The 8678-nt window shown below is 42.7% G+C and overlaps 1 pseudogene; it reads right to left on the bottom strand.

The window, feature by feature from the left end:
* Nucleotides 1-22: 22 nt before the first annotated feature.
* LOC104944549 (uncharacterized) lies at nt 23-1508 on the bottom strand (annotated as a pseudogene).
* Between the last annotated feature and the right edge of the window lie 7170 nt (nt 1509-8678).

Raw genomic sequence — 8678 nt, 5'->3', positions numbered from 1 at the left:
CGTGGTCATGGAGGTTTTCTGCAGCCGACGCTGTATCCAGGAGCCGGGAAATAAAAGAGCGCCCCTGAGGGATAATACGCATGGCGAAGTTGAGGTGCCCGAGCAGGGAGAGCAGCTGCTGCTTGGTGATAATTTGTTGCTCACAGAAGGACTTTGTAATGTCGCGAATGCGCTGCAGTTTGTCCGTGGGGAGAGACGCTTCCATGTCTATGGAGTCGAGTGTAATGCCCAAAAACTCCAGGCGTGTGGTGGGACCTAGCGTTTTCTCTCCTGAGAGGGGAACACCTAGCTCCTGAAAGCATAGTTTGAGTTTTGCTAGAGAGGCGCCTGAGTTGTCCCGAGGGGGATCTAGTGAGGAGGAAATCGATCCAATAGATGCAGAACGGAGGGATTCGTGACGATGTTCAGAAGAATCCAGCAGAGGGCTTCGGATAAAGAATTAAAGATGCAAGGGCTACTTCTGCACCCGAAGGTTAAACGGACAGCGAAGTAGAATTTGGACTCCCATCTGATACCGAACATGTGCCACTGAGATGGGTGAATGGGAATTATTTTGAACGCGTCAGTAATGTCTGCTTTGGAAAGCCACGCTCCTTGCCCTGCGAATTTGATGAGCTTGATGGCATTATCAACTGAAGCTTAATGAAGAGAAAAATACTCTGGGGGAATAAGGCTATTGATGCTGCAAAACGGGCCAGCGCGAGGAGCGGACAGATCGAAGATGAGCCTTTTCTTCTCAGAGTATTTGCGTGTAGCAACCCCTATTGGGCTTGTCTGGAACACTGGGAACGGAGAGGAATGGAAAGGACCGATTAAATATCCTTTGTTGAGCTCTTTTTGAATGAGCTGAGAGACTATGGTGGGTTCTTTGGTGGCTGACTGCAGGTTTTTTGCCACTAAAGTCACTGAGGGGGGGAAAAGGATCCCTACCCTGAACCCTTGAGAGAGCCCTGACAAAAGATAATCAACGAACACAGGATTTGGCTGAGTCGAAAGCGCAGCTGCTAAATGTGTGGTGTTAATGGAAGTTGAGGGGTGATGTTTTAAGAGGTTTTTCCACCACGTTGATTCTGGCGCGGGAAGGGGGGCCGGCGCCTGGGGCAAACTGACCTCGGGTGAGCATCCCTGCAGGTACTGCAAATATGAAGAAAAGTACAATGAGGGTAGGAACACACGTTCTCATTAAAAGAAACGCAAATCTTATTATCCCCTTGTTTGATCACCTGACTGTTTGGTTTATTGTTCCCAGAATACTGCGTGGGGAAAACGCTAGACCCGGAGAGAGGCACTGAAGGGCAGAGCGGAGAGGTGTGGCCCTGCGCTCCACAACTGATGCACGAGACGACTTGTTGCCCGCCGGTAGCCATAACGAGCAGCTCGGTATCCAGCACGGACCAGTCCAGGCGGATGTTACAATGAGCTAAGTGCAGCGCTGCTTTGCTAGAGAAGCTTTTATGGTATTGGTAAAACACGGATTTCCCGTATTTGATGTGAAGATCGCCGATCATGGCCAGATAAGCATCTAACTCCACTCTCCTTTCAGGGTAAACTGCGCAGAGGGCATCGCGGAAGATGCTAAAAGCTACCAGAAATTGCCCTATAGAAAGGTCTTTGAGGAGCCGGGGGTCTGCAGATTTAAATACCGCAGTAATGCTTCATCCCGAGGCGATGGCTTTGTCGCACTCCGGGGACGGCAGAATAAGGCTGACTAAATCAATGTCTTTCCCGTCGAGGATCTTAGCTCTGAGCCGTGAGGAGATGTTAGCGACTTGGGGAATGTAGGGCCTACCTGAGGGAGGGGCCGGGAGGGCGGAAGCCAGAGAGTGAGAAGGAACTACCATGCCTAATGCAAAATCCTGACCCGGCGGGGCCGCCGCAGAGGTTGAAGCTCCGGCCTGGCCTCTCTCCATGGACTGGAGGCGAGCGTCGATTAGGAGCATAGAACTTGCAAGAGATTGCAGTGTGTTGACTAGGCTGCCATCGAAGAGGGGCTGAGTGCCGGAGCTCCCGGGCTGAGCGGCGCCGCTGGAGCGAGCCTGAGGAGTGGAGGATTTCTTGGCCGAGCTAGCTCCTGGAGGACTCGCTTTTTTAGACCTTTTGCCCCCGCGGCCGCGAGAGCGCCCTCGCCCTCTTCCGGGGGGGCTGGCTGGAGCTGCTGGCCTGTGCTGGGAGACGCGCCGGAGGCTTGGTCCGACAGCTCACGGAGCTGGGAAAGCAGGAGATCTGGGGCTGGGGTGATGCCCTGCTTGCGGAGATGGGCGACGAGGAATTCTGCCTCTGCTGTACGAGAGCCGCTGCGGGCGCTCAGACGAGAACTGAGGCGACGGTGACTTGAGGAGTTTGACGCTTCCTCTGGAAGTGCATCGGAATCGGGATCCAGATCCTTCGAAAAAGGTAAGTTCTCTGAAGAGTCTGAATTAGACATGTTTGTTGTTTTTCGTATCAAGTGTTTAGGCGTAAGAGGAGTGTAAGCTACCAACTTGCGCGTTGACACCTGGAAGACAGCTGATGGAAAAGGGGAGAGCATATATAGAGGGATTAACAGGTGCGATAATTAGGCTTGTGAATGGAGGGAAGTGATAGGTTAGCTGAGGAGTGGCGCTCCCTATCATTTAGTGAAGGGAGCGAATATTGCCATGACGTGCAATACGAAGTGATTGGTCTTCCTGCCTGAACTTGCGCTGAGCTTCATTTGTTTAGGTCAGAATGTCACAAGTTCGACACATTTATAGTTGTTTGGATGTTGGACCTTGAGTGTCCTGCCTGCTCCCTGATCGGATTTGTTTATGTGACTGCTGGATTTCCTGGTTTTGACCCTGCCTGTTTCCAACTTGATTAAACTGAACTTTTTGAACACTGTTTGTATCTGTGTCATGCTCTTGGGTTCAAATTAGTACCTGTTAACGTGACACATAATTTGTGAAGGGTTAATCTGCTCTGAGGTTCTAAAGTTAGCCCAGTGAGTAAAACTAGACCCCTTTTGAACCCTTGAAAAATATCGTCCCTTACCCACGGTATCAGAGGTTCTTTATTTATAAGAGTATGTTTCACTGAATCACACTTTGATCACACCATGAGTCTCATGCCGGTTCTGACCTGTTGGCATCTGTCATTGAAACGCATTTTTAGACGAGCAGAAAGAAACCTGGAGGAAGTAGGAAGTTGAAAGGAGACCGGGCAGAGAAGAGGTGTGGAGAAATGGTGGTGGAGAGTGGAGAGGGCGAGGTGTGAAAAAGGATAGGATTGTGTGCTGGTCAGTAGTCAGCTGGGAATGGTCTGTCAGAAAAAAAGACGTCTCTATTTTTATCGGCGTTGGCAGAGGAGCGATGACATTGAGCCATTGAGCCTTTTTAAAAGAAAACAAATCTATTGAGAATGATGGTAAATTGACAACATTGCTTGAAGTGATCAGTTTACCTCTGTTCTCAGGTAAAACTGAACATGTACATCTGTAACAGTAGTGAAGTAACTTAGCAAAATTCACTAACTGCTCAAACTCCATCAATAATCATAAACACATTTGCACACAGTTCCAGCTTGGTAAAGGAACCAGTTTACTCGCATCATTTCAGTTTGTGTCTCTATAATCTGGTTCCAGTTTTCACATTTTTCTGGATAGGTGAAAGAGTAATTTCTACTGCTTTTAAAAGGATACTGGATAGATTTGTATTTGCAATTATTAATTAGTAAAAATGTCCTCTTTTTGCCCAATTGAAATACATCTAAATAAATTATTTTACTGGAACTGAAAAATGTATACCTATATACCTAAAATATGAATATGGCTGAATATATAAAAACCCTTTTGTAACAGTCAAAAGAACATTAGTATTCCTATATTTAGCCTACATGCAGATTGTTATCGCACCTAGGTGATTTCCCTGTTAAAAAGATTGTAAAGGACCTACAACATTTCTCTGTGGTTGAAGATAAGGGTTTAAGGAATTTTATTTAAGCTGCTTTTAAAAGTGAAAAAGTATTGGTATCCGCAATACTGGCCCTGTATTTACATGGTATCAGATCAATACCACATTTTGCAGTATCACCCATCCCTAGTGCTGAGAAGAACTGCAGTCTGATTATAATATTCTGAAGTCTCTACAAACGACACATTACAATTGTTCCTGTGAGCCATTGTTAATAAAATAGTATTGATTAAAGCCATTTTAGGATAGACTTTATCACCTATTTAAATGTTCTTAAAGCTTAGCAAATCTGATTAGAAGTCATATGACCTTGTCTGTATTGTTTTGATATAAAGGCTGCTTGAGGTGCTAATATTGGAAAATAAATTGCAGCCTGAGTGTTTTTCACTAGTTCATTGTTTATAATACATTCATTTATAACACCTGAAATTGCCATCTTGAGACTAGCAAATTACATATTTACAGAGAGTGTTGAAGTTGCATTGTATTCAAAGAGATCCGGCCTGATTCAGAGCCAAACCAAGGCCATACTTTTTCTTAGTGGAAAGAGCACCTTGTACTTCCTACCCTATTTCATCGAGAAATAAGGGTAATAAATATCTAGCAGAACACATGTACCTACATTTAAAGAAATAAGCAGCAGAGATGACTCAAAGAGTTGCCAGATATCCTATGGTGTATTATCAGACAGGAGAGGAACTGAAGGTTATCTTTATTCTGACTCCTGTTGTCTCCAGTTTCTCTCTCTGTCCAATCTCAGTGTGTCATTCATCAAAGCAATGATCTGTTTAGGTTTCTGAAATTGCACACCCTTGTTCATTTTCTGTCATTCTCAGCATGTTTTTCCATATGTGTGAGATGAACTGGGAAAGCTGATGACAATAGAGAATGAGAGGCAGGGAAACGCCGTCTGGCTCGGCAGGGAATGAGCTATTGGAGCCCTGCAGAGTCCAATCAATAGCATGTGTACTGCAATCTGTTCAAAGTGTTTTTGCCCAAATGCTCCTGCTCTCACACTCCATACTTGTATTGTAAGGTCAGATGATCCAGTATTAAAGGTTTCCTATCATGCAAAATGCACTTTTTAATGTCTTTTATTCATAAATATGTGTCCCTTTTGTGTCAGGGAACTCACAAAGTGCCGGAAAACAAAACCCTCTTTCTTTACCTCCGTAACCAAATCTCTAAAAAAGGGGGTACAACGGAGCTGACCCAGATTTGCGTCCGGTATGACGTAATATCGGAATTCTGGACCCACGGCCCTATCAGAAACTTGTCTATCAGAAGCAATGCCAAACGTGTTTTGGAAGTAATATGGTCTTTGTTTACATTAGCAAGCATCGCTAACACTCAGAGCTAACCTGTACTGGAGAGAGTATGTGTAAAAAAAATAACTCACCTTGTGGGTCATTTTTCATGACCCACAAGAGAAAAAGCATTTGAACTCCATACTGTTTCAGAAATAATCCTTGGTGTGGTTTGGAACATGATATGGCATTTAATTACAGCAGCATTTAGCTCTATCTCGTAGAATTCTGAGCAGGCACAAGCTCCCCCCCTCTCTTTTTTTTTTGGTAAGGACCCAGAATCAGCCATTCTCTAACAGGGCTGGCTGATTAGATGGATATGGNTGGTAAAGGACCCAGAATCAGCCATTCTCTAGCCAGCGGCTGCGGCCTGATTAGAATGATAAGCGGACTGGGGATATGAGGGATGTTCTAAAATGCAGGATCTGTTTGGTATTGTGAGCATAACACATCATAGACATGTTTTTTATATATTTCTATATATCTGAGACCCATAATAGATGCCTAAAAATAGCATGATAGGAGATCTTTAATGTTTGACAATATGCTTCTGTCAGGGCACACTCCTAAATGAGTGCACTTGGGAGTTGGGTCTGTATTTATGTGATTTTTTTTAATGATCAATTCACTAACAATGTTTTTTTTTGGCAAGCACACAAAGGATATGCTGATTACAGACAATAAAATTCACAGCTCTCTACAAACTTTATTCATACCCCATAAAGAATATGGTTACATCCACTGCAGTATAGTGATTTATATTTAATTAAAAAAGAAGAATGAGCTTTCGCTAGTTTATCGGGCCGACTTAAAAAAGCTATTGGAGGATATGATCATATTCTTGCAGTGATTGTGAGTATTTCTTTCTCAATAAATCCATTCGTCTCTCCACCCTTTTTTGACCTTTTATATCGGTCACAATGGCAGTAGGCTGAGAAATATTAGCAAGATTTCCTTCGCCCCAGATTTAGATAATGTACAGATTAATGCTGATTTGAACCCAAATTGTCCATTACTGCTATACCGGGTTGTTGTTTGTAGTACAGTTTGATGGGGGTCACAAGCCTGATTCATTGCCTGATTAGTCAACAGAAAAGGCCCAGTCACAAATGTGGTCAGTTTTCTGTTGCAATTCAACTCATTGGGCATCAACTCCCTCTCAATACGATTGTGCAATCCATTAGATAATATGAATCCAAATGAGAAATGTTAATACAGTGGGAAAAGAAAGAATTATGGTGCAAAGGTTATCGTTTGCATGTGCCACATCCAATTATGGTTGTCGGTTACGAAATAGGAAGCTGTAATGAGCTTGTGGGTTATTGCCTTACTGATTCTTTCCACTGAATAACCTGTTGTTTTCCACCTGCTGTTTTAAATGGGCAAACGCGAACCACCCACAGTGAGCCATGATTTACAATCAGCCGAAACTACTAAAGGTTGTGATGGCCTCATTTTTTTGTAAAAATGATGGCACTCGAACATTGGCCCATGGCCAGCAGGAATAGTATAAATGAACATGATTATCTTGGAATATTGGAAATGCCCCAAGACCTAATCCGAGATATTCTCAAATATAAATTGAGTGAGGAAAATGTTAATGTCAAGATGAGGGAAGTATATTTCTAATTCACATAAATGTTCCACTATAACCAATGCTCTTCCTGCTCAAACTCATTCAAGACTCATATCTTTACACTTTTTAGCCCATTGTCACAGTCAAACTGTCAAATAAGACTCAACAATAAAACCTTAAAAGCAAAGCAACCACAACCCATTATTTATTACTCCAAATGAAACAAAAGTAATAGTAAAAAACTTCTAAATAATACACAGAATTAACAGTTTCCAAAAATTCCTTTGAATGTTTTCTAATTCACTCACATATCACAAGTGCCTATAATCAGTTACCCATTATTCAAAAACATATACTGTGGTTTCACACTCTGCACACACACACTCACACTGAAAGTATACCCAAAAAGAGCAAAAACAGTAGAAGCCACTTCACTTGTTCCACAAGCATTAAATAAAAAGCATGTGGATGTCAGATTATGTCAGGCTATAGAGAATCTGGGGAATATGAGGAAAGGGACTGATGAGTTGGGTAGATAAAAAGGAGGGTGGCTGGCAGGATGCAGCAGAAACAGCAGCACTGTCAGTTACAAATGTCTGTGTCCTATATCACATAAATCATCTAAACCACAGAGATATGCTATCTCATGACGACCTAACAGACACTTGACTTAACCAACTCAGTAGCAAAGCTAACATTATGCATGCTAAGCTAACATTATGCATGCTAAGGGATGATTTGCCATGCTAATCGCTAGCCGCTAATAGCATTAGAGTTTGTTTGTAGACACCATAACAATTAGTTAAAGTACAATACTTAAACTCATATTAATCTCGTCGATCACAATTAGTGATGCGAATTACGGCTCTTTGAAGGGAGCCGGTGCTTATGGCTCCGTTCCTTTGTGAGAGCCGTTCAAAAAAGGGGGCGGGGTTACTAGGTTTATCTGCAAAATATACCTTTTATAATTCAATCAAATGTAGCCCTGTTTTGACTAATGATTTATATGTGTACAGTACACATATCACTTAAATTATCCAATACATCCTTTGTACTAGTATTCAAAAGTAAAAATTACATTTTTAATATAAATGATTTGCTGTGCATTTATTTACACACCCTTGTAACTCTGAATCTGATTGTGGAACAACGCACAAAAAGCAGATAGCAACACCTATACAAACGGACAACAAATATTTGCGGAGCCTAAAAATAATCATACATAAATAGCATAAAGAAAATAAATATATTGCAATACTCAAAACAGCAGCATCCAACAGTCTCTAATCCTTGGATATTACATGTCACTGAATGCATTCACGGAGCAACCGTAGCGGGGAGATCATCATATCATTCTGTCTTGGAAATAAATAAAAAAAATTTAAAAAAGAATGGCTTGTTCGCGGGCGCAAGCCGGCTCCCGTCGTTCACTTAAAAGAGCCGACTCTTTGGGCCGACTCCTTCGCGACCGACACATCACTAATCACAATAGTCCAAACAGTAGGAAAACTGTTCTTCAACCACAAAGTTATGAACTTTACTGCATTTTAGCCCGCTAATCACAGGGTATCGGATAATTCCTGGACAACTGCAGATTTTTTTATTTTACATATGGGAAATTGAATAGGTCCTGCATGACAACAGCTTGTCCTTGTGTACAGGATATCAGACAATGTAGTTCAAAGATCATTCCTGGATGACTGTAGCTTGTGATTGTGTATGCAGAGTACTGGCTCTTTCCTGGAAGACTTATGCTTGAATTAATAGGGCCGCAATTGACCTTTCGCAAAGCCACGCCCCCCCTTGGTTACTGTTGCTAGTCCGACAAGCTGAGAGCCAGATGCGTTAGACAAAGCCATAATGGAGGGT

The sequence above is a fragment of the Notothenia coriiceps genome, unplaced genomic scaffold (genome assembly GCF_000735185.1).
Source record: "Notothenia coriiceps isolate Sejong01 unplaced genomic scaffold, NC01 NC01_scaffold00008344, whole genome shotgun sequence".
Taxonomy (NCBI): domain Eukaryota; kingdom Metazoa; phylum Chordata; class Actinopteri; order Perciformes; family Nototheniidae; genus Notothenia; species Notothenia coriiceps.
Note: the sequence above shows the minus strand (reverse complement) of the source record. Positions and strands in the feature narration are given on the sequence as shown.